The 21,258-nt window shown below is 34.6% G+C and overlaps 1 long non-coding RNA gene across 1 annotated transcript in view; it reads right to left on the bottom strand.

Moving 5' to 3' along the window:
* Positions 1 to 17,242: 17,242 nt before the first annotated feature.
* LOC150094394 (uncharacterized) overlaps positions 17,243 to 21,258 on the bottom strand; it is a 163,237-nt gene continuing 159,221 nt past the window's right edge. The window contains exon 3 of the long non-coding RNA XR_016550272.1: positions 17,243 to 17,300. This is a non-coding gene — a long non-coding RNA (uncharacterized LOC150094394). The remainder of the gene's footprint in view (positions 17,301 to 21,258) is intronic.

Below are 21,258 nucleotides of genomic sequence, written 5' to 3'. Positions count from 1 at the left end.
TCCAGACTTCTTGCCTTGGCACTCTATCGTATGCTTTCTCCAGATCAATAAATACCAGATGTAGCTCCCTTTGTTTCTCTCGATATTTTTCCATCATCTGTCGTAACCCAAAGATAGCATCTGTTGTTCATCTACCAGGCATGAAGCGAAATTGTTCCTTTGCAATCTCCACCTCCTCCCTCAATCTACCAACAAGAACCCTTTCTAGGATCTTCATTGTATGGAACATCAACTTTATTCCTCTGTAATTTTTACAGTCTTGTGCATCCCCTTTACCCTTGTAGATGGGAACAAGAGTACTCTCCCTCCATTCCGCGGGTATATTTTCCTGTTGGCAAACTTTCATGAACAGGTCCCACAGCAGGTCAATTCCCTCTTCCCCCAGTGCCTTCCATGCCTCCACTGGAATTCTGTCGGGGCCCACCGCTTTTCCATTCCTCATCCTCTTCATGGCCTCCGTCACTTCCACATTGTGAATAACTAGGTGAAATAATTCTCAAAGAATATATGTATTATCATTTCTGTGAAAATCACTTTTTCTTATGAATGATATAACCGTCATTCATAAGAAAAAGTCAAAATGGAATGTGAAATGTTCTCAAGACATCCCAAAAAGTAGCATAATAAAAATCACGCATAGGAAGGACATGTAAACGTAAACTATTATTTCATGATTAGAGGGAGAGGAGAAAAGATTTTAACTGTTTTGGATCACGTCCATATATGAAAGGCTAGAAAACCTACACATAACTCAGTAGTGCCGCGATTGGGAAACTCAGTTGAAAACTTAATTGTTCTGTAATAATAAATATTTAAAAACTTAAGTCACCGATTTTTATTTATCATAAGATATTGATTATTGCACTATATTCACTGTAACAACGAGATAATAAATCATCTGTAATAATGCATAGGTTACTTGAAGCCCTTTCTCATTTGTTCATGTTGACGTGAAATTCACGAAGGTATCACGTACGTGATTTACAATCTATTCTAGTAAGAACGTGCTCTAAGGCAAATACATGTTGTTGAATTAGCTATTCCTAACTGGAGTTCGATAATTACTTTAATTATACAATACTTAATGAAAGAAACTGGAGAGATGTTAGAAGCGATGAGTACTATATCATAAGGTCTAAGATAAGGAGCAGCAATGATTATGATTGATGAGTCGTAATTATTTGAAGGAAGTCAAAAGTCTGAAAGTTATACCAACAGGTAAAACTCCAGATAGGAATTAAGTGGAGTAAGCAATTCTCTTAAATTATCTTTCATGGTTGCTCGTTGGGATAAACATATTTTAGAGAATGATCCATTTCGAATCTGAAAGAACTTCCTGGTATTCCTTTCGCATGCGCACAAAAGTGAACTGTAGAAATTTATTTCTGAAAATTTATAGTATTCGTTATCATTGCTCTGAATCCCAATTTTTGGTAAGCAACACGAAATAAAAATTGGAACCTAAGAAAAATAACGAGGACTTTTGGAATCAAGCCAAAAGAGTGACACTTATGGTTATGTTTGTCAAAAAAGGCTTTCAGTAACTTCTTTATGCAGATCTGTTAAAATCAGTTTTCAAAGCATTCTCCGAATACTCTTAATACACTTGAAACTTCAACGCATTCAGAAGAATAAAAATAGCCCGAGGATAGTCACCGAACATTAGGACAATCACAAAGATTTATGAGTGACCAGCGTTTGAAAGTCTCATGACAAATGTCCCTCATTCAAGGCGATTGATGGTTCACACTCTGAATTTCAGTTCTCACACTGTGCTGCCTTCCAGACGAAAAAATTCGCAATTAGTTATATGCGATTTAATTCGACACGAAAATAAAACAAGAAATTGGAATTCCTAGCATAATTATATAAAACACAAACACACCCTGCTGATCAAGCGATAATAAATTTTAAAAAATAAGATAAAATACCCCTAGATACTTTCGCTGCCACCAGTAAAACTGTGTAATATTTAAATTAGAGTAATAGTTTTATGATGAAATAAAAATACTAATATATATATTCTATTTGAGATTCTAGAATTAGCTTATGAATATAAGTAACTTTTGCTTTCACAGACGTTAATACCATAGAATAAAATACACTATACAAAATTTCCGCTCATTGAATATAAATGAATATTATATTAGTACATTGCAGTTTCTCCAAGATTATTAACTTAAAGACCTGCCGGTACAAAAGTTGTAAGGAATAAAAAGCGATGCAAAAAGAATGTACTTTAATGTATCTCAATTCCACATATAAAAGGTTGTAGCCCAGCATATTTTGCAATTAGAAAGTGTGTAAAATTCCTGGTACGGTAGTGGCATCCTTAAGAAATAAACAAACATAATAAAAAACGAATACACGGAGATCATTTTTTGGTCGTGCAGTATTAGGATTACGTACGTTGAGTCTTAAGTGGTTCTAGTTTCCGGAATAAAAAAAACAAATTGTTAGAATCGTATGAGAATGACTAACTGACCTGATTAGAAATGTTTTTCGCTTCTTAAAATGAGATTTGAATCCACGTCTTACTTACAACCAAAGAAGGCACCGTTAATTTATTATAGACTTTTTTCAGTCAGGTAAGCTTATCCATGTAAATAAACCCACGTATGGTGGGTTTATTTATATGGATTTACCATGCTTCTGTGTTTCCATCATGGATGAATGGTACATGGGTTTTCTAGAAAGTGACAGTTTACATACAGTAGACCGAATCAAACTGGCGACATTCCTTACCTCAGTGGAAACACAGAGCCTTCTACTATTTCAAGTTTCATGTTCAAGTCCAACATTACTAACCACGGGAGGTAAAGTTCCTCGTTTTAGACAGCAAACCGAAAGCATATTAATTCGGGGGTGCCAAACCCAGAGTTATCCCTCCCTGTTTAAACGGCGAATTCTGAATTAATTCATAGTAAATATTCCAGCTCGTGGTTAAATAAAGAAGAAAATCTTGTGTATTTAATACTTATATTTAGCCACTTGATCCCAAGCATTACTTTCGCCATAGAGCATCTCAGTTTTGTGTATACTTGAAATTTTATAGTTAAGCTGGGTTGTGAGCAACCCGTCTTCTTTAAGAAGCATTTAATGAGATTGGACAACGCAATTTATAATCTTCTTAAGTCAACGAATAGAATTGACTAAATCAAAACGCTCACAAATGGTACATCGTCTCATCTATTAGCTTGTTGATCCTTAGAGGCACCAATTATGTTATGTTTGCATATTGGTTGTCTAATATGATGACCTTAACCTGAGTTGGATATAAGTTATTCCAACTTATCAATTACTCAATGGCTACGTATGTAGCTAGTGAACTAATTTCGTACATAGTGCGAGCGTATGAAAGGAATAATGAAGGCTTCAAACTCAACTAATAAGAGTCACTTATTCCCATTGTCTCGCTCTCTCAATAGTTATTGGGCTTGAGTATTGTCCTCGGACATCCAAATGTTAGGCGTGCGGCATACTGATCAAACAATTAGCCTTTTCAGAGCACTGTTACTGCCATTGTTACCTGTTTTCTATGTGCGAGGCCACGGATGTATTACTTAGTCTAATCACGTTCTTTCAGACTGTTCTCTCTGGCAATTGAGCCAGTTCCTCGCATGTTAATTGCGTAAATATCGGCACGTATCTATTAATGACCCTGCTGTTCTTTGTTAATGTAGAAACCTTTACCTGTTTTCTTTATCATTCGATGCACTGCGCCTATTTTGATGTTCTTTTACGCTATTGTTAGTTTGTGTTTGTCATGTTGCTAAGCATTAGAAGGAACAGTTTTAATTTAATTGGACTCCTCAGGGCCACTAACTAGAGATTAATAGATCACGAATACAGAAATATCAATGCCATAAATAATATCAATCATAGTACGGTATTGAAGAATAATTAATTCAGAAAATAATGCCTAATTTTAGTAAAACACATTTGCTGCAGAGGCTCTTAGCTCTGATAATCCCAACTAACAATGCTGTTCACGACAAAACTCAACAGTTCCACAACCAATTTTTCAAGCCCATAATAAGCTTCGAAGTTCAAGAAAATTTAGCTTAACGAATCTCATAGTGAATTTAGTAGGGATACTCTTAGCACGTTTGTTCACAAGTTGTAATTAACGTTGCTGAATAAAGTGACAGAAACCTTTCATTCTGGCTAAATAGGAACTAATTAGTTATTTCCTAAGCACTGCTACATATTTTCACAAATAACAAATGAAACATAATTCTGCGCAGTATCAGTTAAACAGATATTCGGTTCTTTCCAGGCATGTAAGGACAACTTATACTTATTATAGCCTATATTTACTATGAGCCATAATAGATTTAAGTATAGAAAATAGTCATTTGCTGACTTATATATCCGATGTATAAGAAATAACGTATATCTTTAGTTAAATTTTTCTTTAAGTTACTTTCCCCATACCATAATACTGCATTATTCAAAGACTTGTGGTTTTATGAGGGGTGTAATTTATTTATGAGGATTAGAAAAATCATATGTCGAATAAATTTTTCTTTTTGTGTCAAAGCAAGTAAAGGATATGCGACTAGTAATCTCCGTTTTCATCCTATAAAATGCAAACTATTGAAGAACACAAAAACGTATTCTTCAGCAGTTATTGTTTAAAATAAACAATATTTAGATATCAAGGACAGCTCAATCCCTTGGACTTTCTATTGAAAAGGAATTTATGAAATTACGATTTGTCTTTATTTAAGCAAAGTTCTTTCAGATAACAAGCATGCATCAAAGATTTAAAATATTAAGGTTGCTAATTTTAAACTAATTTTGGAGGTGGTGAAACTCACACTTACGATCATGTAGTTCGTATAGTCGTTTTAAAAAGTCAACAAATTTTACTCAAAATAAAAAAAAAGGAATTTTATGATTTACTTGTTATATTGGTATGATTTCATCTTTAAAAGATGTCCACTTCAATTGCAGTATATTGAATATAGTTTGATATAAGAAATTGCTTTTAGCATAGCATTTCGCCTATGGAATTTTGGTCAGAACTTTTCATTGATTTGTTAGAGTGATTGCATGTTTTGTTGTGAATACTGACTGTGTATATAATAAGTAGTTTCTGGAGCAGGAATGGAGATATACATACGCATACTTTTTTTTGAATGATTTTTTTTACTGATGTGTTTATATAAGCGATGTGTTTGTATCACAAAAGGTTATAGTCGTTTCAAAAAGTCTAAACATTCTACTCAAAATAAAAAAAAGGAATTTTAAGATTTACTCGTTATATTAGCATGTTCTGCATGTTTTTATCTTTATAAGACCGCTTCAGTTGTAGTATTTTATATAGTCATCAAAAGTCATTATTTCTTCCTAGTTACTAGATATAAATAGTTTATTAACGGGAAGAAATAAGCGAGACAATCGGGTTTTAAAATTTAAATTACAAATTAAATAAGTTTTAAAAATTATTTATTTATTTTTTTTTTATTATTTTTTATTTTTTTTTGAAAATAGTCAGTTCACTTAGTGTTTTCCTGGGGTAGAAAATGATATTATAGAATATCAATATTCTCAGAGGTTTTAAGAATTATAATAAAAAATATATCTTTAGTAAGTAGATGATTAATTGATGCTGAGAAGTTCCATTTGGTCTCTAAAGGCATCCGGATCTTTTATAATTTAATGTTGAGTCCATTTGATATGCAATACACTATGTGCACTTCCAACCTTTTGTGGGTGGACCATAGAAATTATGATGCACTTGATTAATATGATACCTTCTTCTTCTTAAGCTTTCGCGAATCATTAAGGTTCTTAGCTGTGGACTTCTTAACCGAGACCGTCTCGAGGATAAGGTTGTTGGTCCTATGCCTCCCGGTGTCCTACGTCTGTAGATGCGTGTGTTACGGGGCCGTTTCGCCTGTTCTGTGGGATGAAAAAACCGAGTTGCCTGGTGAAAAAAAGGTTCCTCAAGGATAAAGGTTCCTCACGTCTTGGACGGGAATTGAACCCAGGTCTTTCCCACCAAAGGGATTCGACTATATCGACTGAGGCTCGATTAACAGGATATACAGAATAAAAATTGTCAGTGTAGAATATTGATGAAGTAATAGGTCTAAAGTAACTATGACAATCTGCTACCTATTATAAAAATTCAAATCAACTCAATTATAGCATTAATTAATCAACGAATGAAAATATCACGGATTTCAAGAATTATATGGGCAGTACATCTTATTAAACTAACATACTGGTATTGGTAGTAATATAATGTGGTTTGGTCTGTAAATCGCGTGCATCTGTACTCTCTGGTCGGGTTGTATTTTTGGGGACAAATCAACTGAAAATCCCTAAAGATTCTTGCATCCTAGATGAGATTCAGATTCAGGCCTTTCAAAACCAAAGGGCATTATTTTTACCTACTCGACTACTGAGGATCAGAGCATTACTGCTGGTGACTCATTTACACATTTCACTGGTGAACTACAATTGCATCTGAAGTACAAAAATATATGTTTACGAAGACCATTAGTAGGTGGAGATATATTTCACAGCAATGCATATTTAATGAGAAACAGGCATAAAAACTACTAATTGAAATCCATAAACCAAACGCGCAGATACTTTTAATGAAAATTAAATTCATGGATTGTCGATGCATTTCACGTGACAATGTTTCAAATTCTTTGCATTTCAGTGTGCCTTCTTTCCCTTCGTACGATTGATGTTTCCTAAAAGATGATAAACCTTTAAGGAAACTTACTTATAACTTACTTCTTTTTTTTAATATTAGCTATTCTTGGACATCCTTACTTTTCTGCATACAACACATAGAAGAATACAATTATATTTAATGGAAAAGGTTCTACAGAAGTCTGAACAATTCTTTCTACAACATAAAAAAATTGGTAAGCAAACTTCCACCAGAAGAGTAACAAAGGAATTGGACAAAAGCCAAGAAACGAATAAAGATTGCTAATGTTAGAGAATATCTAAAATTCTTAAGAAATAACCATCAACATTTTTTCTTATTTTCTTTTTCTGAAAAAGATCTTACAATAGGATAACTAAACATGTTTTCTCACTGTTATTAAATAAAAAAGAACATAGGTTCTACAGTAATTACTGGACACACTCTGAAGGATAAAAAAATGATGTACACAGCAAAAAAAACATTTGTTTTAAGAATCTTTCAGATCAGAAACTACTAGACAAATGTATCATTTGGAAGGTATAATCGATCCCCGAGTTTGAAATAGATATGAATAATATATCTCTTATTTTCCTATAGATTTCCGTTAGCACTCCGGGACAGCATTGTAAATTAACTTTGCTAAATGAAATTCATTGAAGAAATTATATATTACAGTTGCAGTATTTCAGCCTACTCTTTGTACCTTGCGACGTTTAATATGATCTATTTAAAATAAAAGTGCGACGTCCATGGAAACGTTGCAAATAATATATTGTATAATACCGCATATTTTAGATCACATAAATACAAAAAATCCTATTTCAGACAAAGTAATTTTCTACTCTTTCGTTTTATTTCTTTTTTTTTTCCCTTCATCTTTTTCCGCAAAAATCCTCTCAGTGAAGAAATATTCTGATTTTCCTAATTTATCTATGAGCAGAGAAATCTCCTAGCTTCAAGAGTACAAACAGTGTGTACAGAGAACAATGAATCTATTGTTGATTTTTTTTCAATCTTCTCCATTAGACTTAAATTGGTTCAAATCATAGTTCACATAAGCTATGTTTCGCCTTCAAATGTGCTTCGAGACGACAACATTTTTTCATTGATTCGTTGGTTAAACAGTGTTCGTATAATATACAGAATGGTGACCTTTCAAACCGAACTTCAAATACTCATCTGAATACTGATGAACTTTTCTTTCTTACACTACTCATTTTATGCATGGGGTTAGCAACTGAGAGGAAACAAAATAGGTTTATAAAGTATACTGTACGCAAATGTGGATTACACAAGGAAATAAATGGCGTATAACATGTATTTATACTACTTCAACAAATATAATAACAACAGCATATGACAACAAATATAATAAATAAAAAGTTAAAATAATAAAGTAATATTTATTATTTTAACTTTTTATTTACAGAAATATTACTTTACAGAAATATTATTTTAAATTTATTATTACAGAAAAAAAGAAAGAAAAAAATATGAGAGATTATGTTTATGTTTTCAACTTTAAACGAACATAATACAATTGTGGCAAAGTGTTAATTTTATTTAAATTGATTGAAGTGCAAGTTTTGGGTAACCAGAAAACTAACATGTAAAAATGTTACATAAAAAAACGCCTGCTAGCATTGGCAGTACATAACAAATTAAACAAACTTGCCTCGTTTCTACAACAGAAACTGCACAAAGTTAAATTGACACTGCTTACTTTTCAAAAGTGAAAGATGCTTTGATCTAACCTTAACAAACATACGACGCCAAGTATCTATATTGACTGCTGTACTAGTGTTGCCAGCTTTTTTTTCCTTGGGAAGTGAGGGTTGCAACATCGAAAATTTTCGTCGACAATGCGACAATGGTGATTTTTTTTCATTACATCAGTGATGAGGTGACGAATGCAACATCATTTTCTAATTGCCCCTTAAAACATTCAAACCTCCCCCTACCCTGTTGGGCTTACTCCCGACGTTGGGAAACACTGCTATAAAGAAATAAAAAGGTTAACGTTAGCTGATTTTTAAACAAACGGCTGGGGGGGGAGGGAACCGTGTAGTTCAGTGGAAGTGGCATTTATTTCCTCAGTGCTAGGCTGCCCAGAGAAAATCATAAGATTAATTCTAGTCTACTACTGGAATAACTTTTTTTATATACCGATCTTGGACCGGTTCCCAAGTTAGTCGATCCCTTGCATGTGCAAGCTGGTTTTTTTTCTCCAGTAAACTCTGATTTTTTGTCCCGTAAACTCAAGAAAATCGACAGTAAAACCCATACCATTTCAGAAAATAAGATATCATGTTAGGGTCACGAGATGGTAACACTTGTTTGAGAGTCTCTTAACACGATGTAGCTTAAAGTAGTGATAGCCTTGAAAAGCTATCTCTGAGTGACTACCAGTGGAGACTGAACTGCCCACTTTGTCTCTAAAAGTCGGATAGGGCTAAACATCCTCATATTCCCTATCAAGGGAATAAAAGGCTTTAGCTGATTTTTATTTTTCTTGAAAATCTAATATTAAATGTTCATCAAATTCGATTCATCTGTGATCGAGTTTCACGAGGGAGTATAGTGGGACAGAAATTACAGTGCCAACAGGTGTTTTTCTGTGGACAAGAATGTTTTGATGACAAGACAACATTTGACCGCGTAAACTTCCCGATAGTTACTATCTCCAGAAAATTTTAAGACGTACAAATGTCACCGCTGTAAAAGAATGATTTTAAGTTATCTAAAATTGCAGCCCACACAGAGGGGAGAGTGATTTATAATTAACTAAAGGACGAAAGGGGAAAAACAATAGAAGCAAAATCCTCAATAAATTTGTGCGTCGCTTGTCATAATGAGTTCAGAAAGAATAAAGTATTTTAAGTGAAGCTTTGCACGATATTAGATGGAAGTTTCCTTGGTAACCGTTTAGATCACAATTAAGTGAAGGTAGTGAAGTATTAAAAAGTAAGTCGATATAATATTAGATTACATTGAAAATAAAAAAACATTTTAATCAACATTTCTTGAGCCCGATATTTGTTCTAAATTTGTTATAGATGTTCATCTCTGTTTTCATGTAGGACTACATTGTTTTCTATGTTACTTAAAAATGGTTTGCATTTAGAAAACGTACCTACTTCATTTACCCTCGACCTATAGGGAATATTTTAATATATACTCTGGTAATGCTACTGAAGAAATCCCGTAATTGAAGAGCTGATAGCATAAACAAATAACCCATTATGAAGTGAAAGATAGGAGACAACTAGGAATCTTGGGAAAGGGATTATAAAGTAGGATTAAAACTAAACCTATCACACCTATCACTGTTAAATGAAGCCCCAATTGTGTCATTTAATCTTCGAAACTGTTTATAAATTATAAAGTATAAAGAAAGTAATTTCCTCTAAATAGAATGGTATTAGCATCGAAACCCACTATTAAATTAAAACGATGAACACGATGAGAAAATTGAACACGGTACAGTGTATTCTGGGATAAAACAAAAGCGCAGACTTTAGCGTGTAGCAATAGCTTGTCGAATGATAAAAAAGGGAACGGGTATTTTTAAGTAACGGGTATTTTTAAGGTATCCACAACCTTGCAGTATTTCTTCATGGTTGTGTGCAGGCGGAATGATCACCTTATGCAAGATGGCTAATGCGGGAAGCCTGTTCACCACCATTGCCAAGTAATGGTGACCGCTACGGCTGTTTGGTTAGAGTACTAAGAGGAACTGGAGGAGTAACAAGCGTAACATTCTGATTAAGCCAAATGTTGCCCATATCAGAAGTATTCCAAAAGTCATTTAAGATTACCATTGTAATGTGTTCTCCGAGATGGCAGACATCCCCCCCCCCCTACCAAATGTCGCTTAAAATTTTTAATGATATGGGCAACTTCCTTTTCCGAAAAGTATTACCTGCCTTCTTTCGTAATTTTTTTTATTATTTTTGATAATTCGTTGCTGGTTCTGTTAGAAAAAGCTTCATGTGCATACACATCTATTATCGCTTTATCGATTTTTTCCATTCTATGCATTGCATGCGAGTCCTCTTCTTCGGTAATTTACTCTTCATACTAAGCATAAGCGCTCTTCATAAACATCTTAAAATGTTACAGAAAGCTAAAAACATTCCTTGGTGTAGGCTATAGCTTGATTATTATTTAATTACGATTGCGTGTCTTTCACCTCATTCAAAAATGCATTTGCTATCTTCCACAGAGATACTGGTGTTGTGTCTGAATGGAACGAAATTATGAACGAATTACTTTGAATATGGGTTTAACTTAAAACTGAAGTAATCCTGCATATTTGCATGCAACTTTTGCAAAAGAAAGGCTTTTGATTGAGATTCACAAATAAGTTGCAAATAATCCATAAGTTACTCCTGAGTTCCTCCACATTAGGATTACATTATCGTGAATGAAAATATGCACCATGTAGTAAATGGCCGTATTTTCGCCAACAATATAAAAACATACCAAAATGTTCCATTTCTTCATATTTACTGTGGGAATCAGACGGTTAGAGCTCATACTTGGAAAATGTATTAATTTTATTGAAAAACTAATTTTGTGAATTTCCTGTTTGATTATTTCGACGACATCATTTTTAACAGTGCATTGTTAGGAAAGAGAGTTTGATGTGTTTTCTAATTAATACAATGCAATCTTTGCCAACAGAAATGCGGAAGGTTTTGCCAAAAAGATGTTTCAAAAGAGGAAGAAGATATTATTCAGAAAATCTTAAAAAAATAAAAGCTTGAGTATCATACAAAAAAGTATCAAGTTTTAGTAACGCACATTTTCACGACAATCGTCTACAATGAACGTTGGAAGAAGAATTTAAACGAATACAAACAATCCTAAAATCAGATTTCAATATTAAGTTAGTATAAAATTAGCAGAAACTGCTAATCAAATATTGAAGACGGCAATGTATGTCATTATTACGAAGTTATTTTCTCCTGTGTTAAATCACTGTTTCACTTCGATTCTCGGTGGGAACAAACAAGGAAATGAAATAAGCTGAAATGACAATCCAGAACTGAAAATTCTTATTCCGTTTGTTCACAAAAAATGTTTGTTAGTACTAATGAAAAATATTTTCTCAATAGCCCTTTGGTATTAGTATCAGTTATCAGAGTATTTTGTGATCATTTTACAAAGCATAAAAAATAAAATGGTGCATTCATAGAATTTCAATATATTCTAGAAACCTCACAATAGCTAGAATGGTTTTGAAAAAATTACGAGTGTAATTAGTATTGAACAAATAACTGTATTATTTGTTCTAGCAAACTATCTTCTAGCATCAATATTGTTCAAACCATATCTAGAGATCAGTCATTTTACTGATGTGATCTCGATAAATGATTTACTCCTGGAAGCGACTATGATGCAAGCCGGTGCGTAATTTCTAAGCAAAATATATCTGTATTCAATGCAACACAATCATAGTGAAAATTTTCTTACGAAATTTGATTGTACAAGTATTTTTAGAATACCAATTTTATATACTCAACGAATAATTGGAAAAGGTGTAGAGTGAAATAAAACTTTATTCCTATTAATGTTTGTACTAAGAAAAATGTTTATTTTTAAATATAAATTCGAATTGAATTTATACTGGGAATTCTAGAGAGCCCAATCAAAAGGATATCAGCAAACCCTCATTTGCTACAAATGACTCGTTTGCTACAAAAAATTATTACTAAACAAAAGAGGGAGAAACAAAAGCCAATTATATCCTATTAAAACGGGCTTTTGTCCGGTTATTTAAAAAAAATCATTTCGCACTTTTTTATTGCTGCTTCAAATGAAGTTTTTTTTCCCCAACATAAAATTCCCGTCAGCTTCTTTCGCAGTGTAAATGGGTATATATCTTTATAAAATGTAGCTAACCCAGCTTCTTTAATTACAAGAATAAACGGAAAAGAGCACCTGTACATGCCTGAAGATTATCTCAGATACCACTGCCCTTACACCTATTAACTTGAGTAGTTTGTAGACGATGCTGCTGTGATCGACTTATTTTAAATTCTCCATTACCAAGACTAAAAATCCTTTAAGTACACTTCGCGTTTCTAATAATCCATTACTTCCTATAACCCACACATAAAGACACCGAAGTTCTCTATAATATCGTATATATACCTAAAACATTAACGTCTATTCTGTTTCCATATATTCTGCGATTAAAATCGTGTTTTCATGCAAGTAAAAAGCAATTAATCCAGTCTGATTCGTCGAGGTGTCGGGGCACTATCAACGGAAATGTCTTTTCCTACTTGGACGTGCCACTTATGCCGACTTTTTAATGTTTTGTAGGAGAAAAAAAAATAGCCTTATTTTTTAACCTTATTTTATAATTTAGAAACAGATTTCTCTCAGCTGTCTAAAGTTTTTTCAAATTATAAAAGAAATAAAATTATTTTATTTCATAAGATAACCACATTTCTAGTAGAAATGTGGTTATCTTATGTGCTGTCATATTTCTACTAGAAATATGACAGCACATTTTCACTTGAAAAACAGGAATGTTATTGATATTGTAATCGATCAACAAAAAGGTACACTGCTGCCATTTAGGGTAATTTTTTTAATTATATATTTAATATTTCATAAACGATACATGGTGTGGGAAGTAAAGTGAAAGAGTCTTCGAAGAAAATTGCTGATATTTAGAAAGGCATATGAAAATATTTATTTTACATGTTCACTGAAAATACGGATCAATTTATTTTTAAGAAAACTTGAAGTTAGTTACAATAGTAACAAATAGCTCAAATCGTAGGTGTTATTTAGAAGAGATCGTTGAATTAAAATATGAATTTAAAATCCAAATAAAACCAAACAAAAAAAACAGGGGAACTCCACGAAAGTTTGTAAACCTATAGCAATTTAGTACCGTGGGGAGGGCTAAAGTTTTTATTTGATAAGGCTTTCTACATTTTTAAATAATTCAGAAATATTATTGTATAGACCAAATATGGACGTTTGTGAAGCCACGTCAGGAATCCCATAAGCGAGATGGTTGATATTCATGAACATTCTATGGGAAAACTAACTAAGGAGCATAACGCAGAAGGAATTATACAAAAGTATAAGTACAACAGCACATCATAAGAATTACCGAACAAAAGATTAAAACAGTTAAATAGGAGGGGTTTCCGAAATGAAGGCAACAAGCGTTTTCTTTCTTCTCTCGAGAATGTTTAATAATAGGAAAGTTGAAATAAGTGAAGCAAGAAATAAGTGAACATGCGATATTTCTCCACAAAATCTACAAATTTATTCATGCAATTGTCTCAAAGTTAGATCGGTTTATCAACACCAGTACTGAAGAAATAAGTGAACATGCAATATTTCTTCACAAAATCTACAAATTTATTCATGCAACTGTCTCAAAGTTAGATCGGTTTATCAACACCAGTACTGAAGGAGCCTTGCCCACACACTGTAACCAACATCGCACCGTATGATGATCTTCCTTATTTGTAGTGAAATGCTTTCCTGAAAACATTTTGAGGGAGCCGAACACATGAAATTCTAAAGCGTTAAGGGGATATTGGGGAAGATATCACGCCGCTTGTCAGAAGTCCTGATTGTTTGCATCGAATGATGGCTTTCAGTTACTTCAATGTTGCAGAGTAAAGTTCTACAATGATTGTTGCTTCCTTCAGCAAGAAGTCCAACAGTACGCTTTAGCATTTCCGGAACACTGTGGCCATGGATGTTTTTGACAGTGGGAACATTTTTGAATTTCTTGAGCACAGGAGATTGTGAATGCTTCCAGGACATGGAGTCTTGTTTGCTTTTTAAGATAAAGTGATTAACCCATGTTTTACCTCCTACGAGCGAGAAAATACTCGCTTTTGTCGCTGTATCGTGAAAAATTCTTCAGACATCCTTATGATGCGTGTTGTCGTGTGCTCCTCTGTCGGGCACTCAGTGGCCATCGTGAACAATTTCGTAAATAGTGGACTTTCTGAAGTCACCATTTACGCAGTTTCATTGGCTGGTCTTCAAGACCGATGCGAGAAATGTCTTGCTTAATGAAAGCCTGCCAGTCCGATGTTGATCTTCAATGTCCCACTGCCAGCTTTAAATTCATTGCGCCAAAAAAAAAAAACCCACCAGCTTCCTTGACATCCCTTTTCGGCACAAACAGCAACCACTTCACAGTGAATGTCACCTTAAGCCCCTTTTACTTAGAAAAAAAAACGAATAACTTCATGGACAACACCTATTTGGGACTCACATGGTACCGCCTTCTTGTAACTGGAATTAGCTATGAGGCGACAGTAGGGCTACACAGCAATGGCGGTCTTTTTGAACAGTATTAAGGGTTTGTCTGTCCACCGTGTTTTATTTCATACCCTTCCATCATTAGGGAAAAAATGTGTTAACTTTACTTTTCGGAAACTCCTCGTTAAAGCTGTTGCTCAATAAATACAAATTTTATTCACACACACGCACACACCATGAAATACTTGATTAGATAAAAAAGAAAAAAATTGGTCGTTTAGATAAAAACATTGAAATTTGGAGATTGCAGAAATGAGTTCTTGAAAAAGAGAATTCAGAGCATTAAAGCCAAGCACGAAACACTTAGTCAAAACATGACTATTTCCCAATCGGCTCTTATATCCCGCCTTTCTACCTTTGTCATGGTGAGGCATACTGTTACCTCGAAGTTGTAAATCGATGTGAGGAAGAGATCTGATCTGATGGACTTCTGGGCGAGTGATTATAGAATAATAGCTAAAGGGGATGGGTATACAATATTGTAGGATATGCGCGGAGCGTTGTATTTCACGTGTTCTAGAGGTAGAAGATGCTGGGCAGAAGCAGTTGTTGGGCGAATACCACGCCTTATCAATTGCTCGTGATGAAATAGAGGGTGAACGATAATGTTTTCCACAGCACTGTCTTCCAACATAGCCTTCTTATGGGCCTCCGAGGTAGACGCCCTGTTAAGATACTGAGAACTTACACCTAATCATCAATGACTAGGTCTAAAGTTGGAAACTAACAGACGTCATATGGACCACCTCTTTGGCTAAAACTCGCTTTCAGCTATGCTATGGAAGGTTTAGGTGAAAATCTACGGAGATTATTCACAGAGTTATGGCAGCGGAAATATAGGAGGAAGACGTGTTAGGATGCGGGATATTTTTCTTGAGAATCTCTCTGAGAATTGGCACCTGTAGATCACTATACAGTAAATTCCAAAAAAGTGCCTACCGACTGTGGCTGATAAGGTACACCTCCCCATTCTCCTTTATGGAGACCGTCTTGCAAATGATGCAAGTGTGTTCTAGCGGTATAATACGTCGATATCATTGGAGAGCTATTTGCCGAACAGACTACTAGGTATTACCATGATGCCAAATTCTCTGGAATTGAATCCCGTAGAATATCTGTAGGTATTCAGGTAACGTCTCCTCGATTTGGAAGTTTGAAAATAATTCTTGTCTACATGGTATAAAATTAATGGTGCTAGAAAACTATTTCAATGTTATCTGCATATTATTCCAGTTTGTTTTTCAGGAGAAATTGTATAAAATAGTGATGTTCCTTCTAAGTGTTTAATAGTTAACATCCCTGTCTTATTTTTCATAGACTATAAAGACACATTCTCTAAAGACACAGTTGAAAGCATTTTCATAGTCTCTGTATATACCGATACTGTATACACATATTGAGAGCAACGTGTGATACAATCAACGTATACACATATTGAGAGCAACGTGTGATACAATTCACGTATACACATATTGAGAGCACGACATCACACCTTAAGGAAATAAAGGTGACGTACGTCATTTCCTAGCCATAGAATAAAAATAAAAAATAATCCGCAATCGTCTAGGCATTACCAGTTTACTACATTAAATCCGTTTAAAATTCTTTCTTTAATAAACATGAAAGAAATACTAAGGCCAGAGATTTAAAACAGTAATAATTTCACACAAAAACAGTATTGAAAGACGCAGAAAAACTGCATTCCATAGGACGATTAGAGCACCTCTTGAGCAGGAAAACAGATCTTTCGATTGGGACATACTCTTTGTAGTAAAAACTGAAATTTCTTGGTCATATTTCAGAATACCCGTAGATGTACTTATATCGGACGGAGAAATTTCATTTGCTACTACAGACAGCTGTGACGCATACAGCAAAAATGCTGGAGAGTTCACTTTTAGATTGATATAGCATCGAGAGAGAGAGCTTATTTGTTTACTATAATGAAAAGTTTATTTGGTTATGTCATTAACACTAGCAGCTTACGACAGGAATTCAGATTACCCAGGCAAGAAATGCAAGAACTATGAAAGAGCGTACTGTCTTTATGAATAAATTGGAGAAGAGAAGATCATGACACATACCACTTATTAGTCGCGAACATCCGTCCGGGAAATTACACTCATCAAAGACTATCGGTCTTGAATATATCCGATATAGATCGTTTCAAAAATCATTAAAATTAAATTGACAAAGAAAAATAAATGATTACATGATTATGCAAGTGTCAACAGTTATTTAACAAAAACTTTAACTTACTTTTGTTTTGTTTTCATGGCTTTTTTTATGATTCTTTAAACAGAATGAACTAAAAAAAAAGGGATATGCACATTAGTCTGAATTAAACATAGAAATTAAAAAATATAAGATTCGTTTGAAAAAAAAAGGAAATCTATTTTAAAATTAAATTAAACTTTGAGTGATATAATGTGTTTTACTATAAACGATATGAGCCTCTGTAGCTCAGTCAGTATTGACGATGCCCTTTGGTCGGAAAGACCTGGGTTCAATTCCAGTCAGTGACTTGAGGAACCTTTATCTGCTCTCTTTCGACAAAAGATGAGTTAGCCACTCTCATACGGAGAAAGAGGGATTTTTTTCGTCCCCCATAACAGGTAAACCAGCCCGTGAACACACGCATCTACAGACATAGGACACACAGGGAAGCATAGGGCTAACCGCCTTATCCTCGATACGGTTGCAGTAAAATGTAGAAAACAAATCCTCGACACCGCAAGGTAAAAGAGGAGGGAAGGAATAATAATAAAAAATAATACATTATTATTGACGGGAACCTCCATGGAGTGGAAAACTCATCGAGGGAGACCAAAACTATCCACACAATCTATCATAACCCTCCGTGAATCCATTAACAGATATATAAATCGCTCACAGCTGACTGCCAATACATTCCTCTCATTCAGAACTCTCCAAACAAAAGGCTAGTCCTCATCACCCTACTAACTACTCCTTTATTCAGCTTCCACTATGACTCCTTGTTTTGGCCTCTCCATGCCAAGTGCTAAAACATTTTCCCTGCAGCAATCCTACACCGAAACTTATAAATGGAGGAAAGAGTACTGTAAATGGATATCAAAGATAATAAAGGTGAACTATCAACTTTAAACAACTTAAATGTTCTATCATATCCCTTTTTGTTTTCTGATATCGACAAACTTCTGCAATCCACACGCACCCACAATCTATCTTCATAGAGAACATTCAATAGATCATTCACCATCTTGGTCTCTCGACTCTGATTATTCACACTTTCACATCCCCAAGAAATCCAGAAGACCAGATTTGAGCGCAGTAATCCAGATGTGGACGTATAAAGGCTCTGTAAAGAATAACTTCCTAGTAGAGAGATGAGGAATTACTTCTTTTATTTCTACTTATTAGTGTGTTCTTCAATAGTCATGCTGTATATATCATTGCTGGCACTGTACTCCACGAAATAGATAAAGACAGATTTAGGGTTGGTGGTAAACAGTTAGAAATATGTCCTTTAAATTTTCACCCTCTCTACTACCACCCTAAATCTCTAGCTTCATCTATAAGTATCTACATCATCATCTATATCTCATATTTCGTGTAGAAATAGATATACAGTTGTATATCTATTAGCTAAATAGATATACAGTTGTAATCTATTTAGCTAAAACGCATATCTTTACATTTTTCTACAATGAACTGATACTATTATCTTTTGCCCATACTTACAGCCTATTTAAAAGACTTGGAAGCGTGCCACAACGCCTTGAATAACTATTACTCTACCTAATTTCTCGTCGTCAAACTGAATATTTCGTTTCAGATTATTTCCTATATCATTCATGTACAAATTAAACAGCAATGGTCCCAGCACCGAACCTTGCAGCACACCATTAGTCACCTGTTTTCGCTTCAATTCTGCCCCTTCATATACCATTTTTTGTTATCTCTCAAGTAGGCAGGTTCTTATCCACTACCAGCATCATATCCATCCCAGTTGTTCTAATTTGCATAAGAGTTTTGTGTGGTATTCTGTCGAATGCCTTTGCAAAATCATCGTATAGCCATTTCCTTTACCCAATTCAGCTGTTACTCTATAACAAAAGTTAGTAAATTACTGAGGCATGATTAAATCTTCACAAAGCCATGTTAACCCTCATGAAGTATCATAATTTTTATCCATACATTCTCGAATTCTTATTTTGAATAATTTTTCCAGTACTTTTACCACCATGCCTGAAATACGGATTGGTCTAATTTTCTACTGCAGTCTTAGAACCTATCTTATGCAAGAAAACCCATTTTCTTGCATAATGGAGGTTCTTATGTTCGCGTGCATAAGAAAACATAAGAACCCTTATGCAAAGACTCTTTCTACTCCTTTGGAACTGCTAGTTCCCTTGAATTAGAGTTCCAAGCATTTTCTTCTTCTGCAGCTCGTGCTTAATGCTATTACTCATTCAATTCCTACCTGATTAACCCTCCTTCCTTTAGGTATAACATTTAGTATTGCTTCATCTAGATGAACTTTATATCTCCCATACACTACTAATATCCTTATTCTGAAGGGTTTTATGGCATGGCACAAATTTAAGCGTCTTACTAAGCTCGTCATAATGACCTGCCTTGTACTTCCACATATACCCCTTCTTGACCAAGTATTCCACGTGACTTACAATCTCCAATTCAAGACCGCATGCTCACTTTCACCAATTGGAGAAAATATGGTCAACTTGGTTACGAGTAGCTCTTCTTTTCCTATGGACTAAGTCCAGTACTCTCCCACACCGAGTCCCTTCCATTACATCCAAGACTTTATACACCCTTAATAGGTGTATAAAGTCCATTTCCTTCCTGGCATGTGATCTTTCTTGCTTCCAATATACACCTCCTTAGTTGAAGCCTCCCATAATAATCACTCGACTTCTCGTAATTTGCCGATACATGTCCTCCAGATCATCCATGCCCCCCTCCCTCCGGTTTATAGTAACAACTAACTGTACATTGTCGTAATTACTGGCCTTGATCTCACACTAGACAGCTTCAAATGAACAGCCACCCTCCCGTCTATCTCATTCTTTTTGGCTGCAATTTATTTTTCCCTATCATCAATAGTGTCCGCATCATCTTGTCTTCTCTATCTTCCCTGAAAATACTAAACCTTTCACAATCCCTGAAACTACATCATCTGCTCTTATCTAAATCTCACTAATACCTATAATGTTTGGCGAGGTTGCACTAATCAATGCTAAAAACAGCTCGCTCATCCTGATGCTTCTAGCATAAGTATTTGACCACACCCACCATTAGTATATAGACCGCTACAGGCCCCCGACCCACTTTTACTTCCTGGACGTATAAATTCCATTTCCTTCCTACCATGTGGGCGTTCTTCTACCCATATAGAAGAAATATAGTGTATATTCTATAGTCTATATATCCGTATCTGAAGTCTCCCATAATAATCACTCGACCTGTATACTCATTTAATGCTACATCGTAAAGCCAATGAGTTTAAGAGACGACCTCCTTATCAAGTTTTTAATACTGTTATCTAGAAAAAGTGCCTGCGTAGCTCAGTCGGTACAAACGAAACGGGTTTGATTCCTGTTCATGAGGTGAGGAACATTTATCTGGTCTTATACGGAGGTAGGGAGGCTCGGGTTTTCTGTCCCTCAGAAGAGGCAAATCGGCCCCGTGAGCACACCTATTTACAGCTATGAATACTTACGACAGTGTGTGGAAGAGATTGGATCCTTACACACGTCGTTACGCCGTAGTTAAAAGTCACATCATGATGGTCATCCTCCTAGATAGGGGACAGCACATGAATCGCATCTAGAAAAGTCATTTAAGTATACATTCTAAGAGGTTATAAACATTGAGCATAAAATCCGCATTTTACGACAGTTTTTATCATCACTTTTTATAAAGAAAAAAAATGGTAAGAAAATGAGTAACGAGGAAGAGTTGTGGAAACTAACATGGCTTGCACCATTTTCACAAAAGAAAAAAGGCAAAAAAGAAAACTGATCTCACAATAAAGAATCGTCAGCAAGTTTATAGCTGTAAAAACGAGCGACAGCACTTTTTTTTTCAATTAACACTGATAACATTTATGACAAAAAGCCAGATATCCTTCTCAGTCACGTCATAAGATCACTTAATGTTACATCATGCAAGTAATGCAACAATTGAAAAAATTTCAAAAAAAAAAAAAGTATTTTCTTTATATCTGCGATACCAAAATTAAGATAAAAATATAGTTTAAA

Source organism: Typopeltis vanoorti, chromosome 22 (genome assembly GCF_054136105.1).
Source record: "Typopeltis vanoorti isolate ZY-2024b chromosome 22, IOZ_Tvanoo_1.0, whole genome shotgun sequence".
Classification (NCBI taxonomy): domain Eukaryota; kingdom Metazoa; phylum Arthropoda; class Arachnida; order Uropygi; family Thelyphonidae; genus Typopeltis; species Typopeltis vanoorti.
This window is presented reverse-complemented; position numbering and strand designations above follow the sequence as displayed.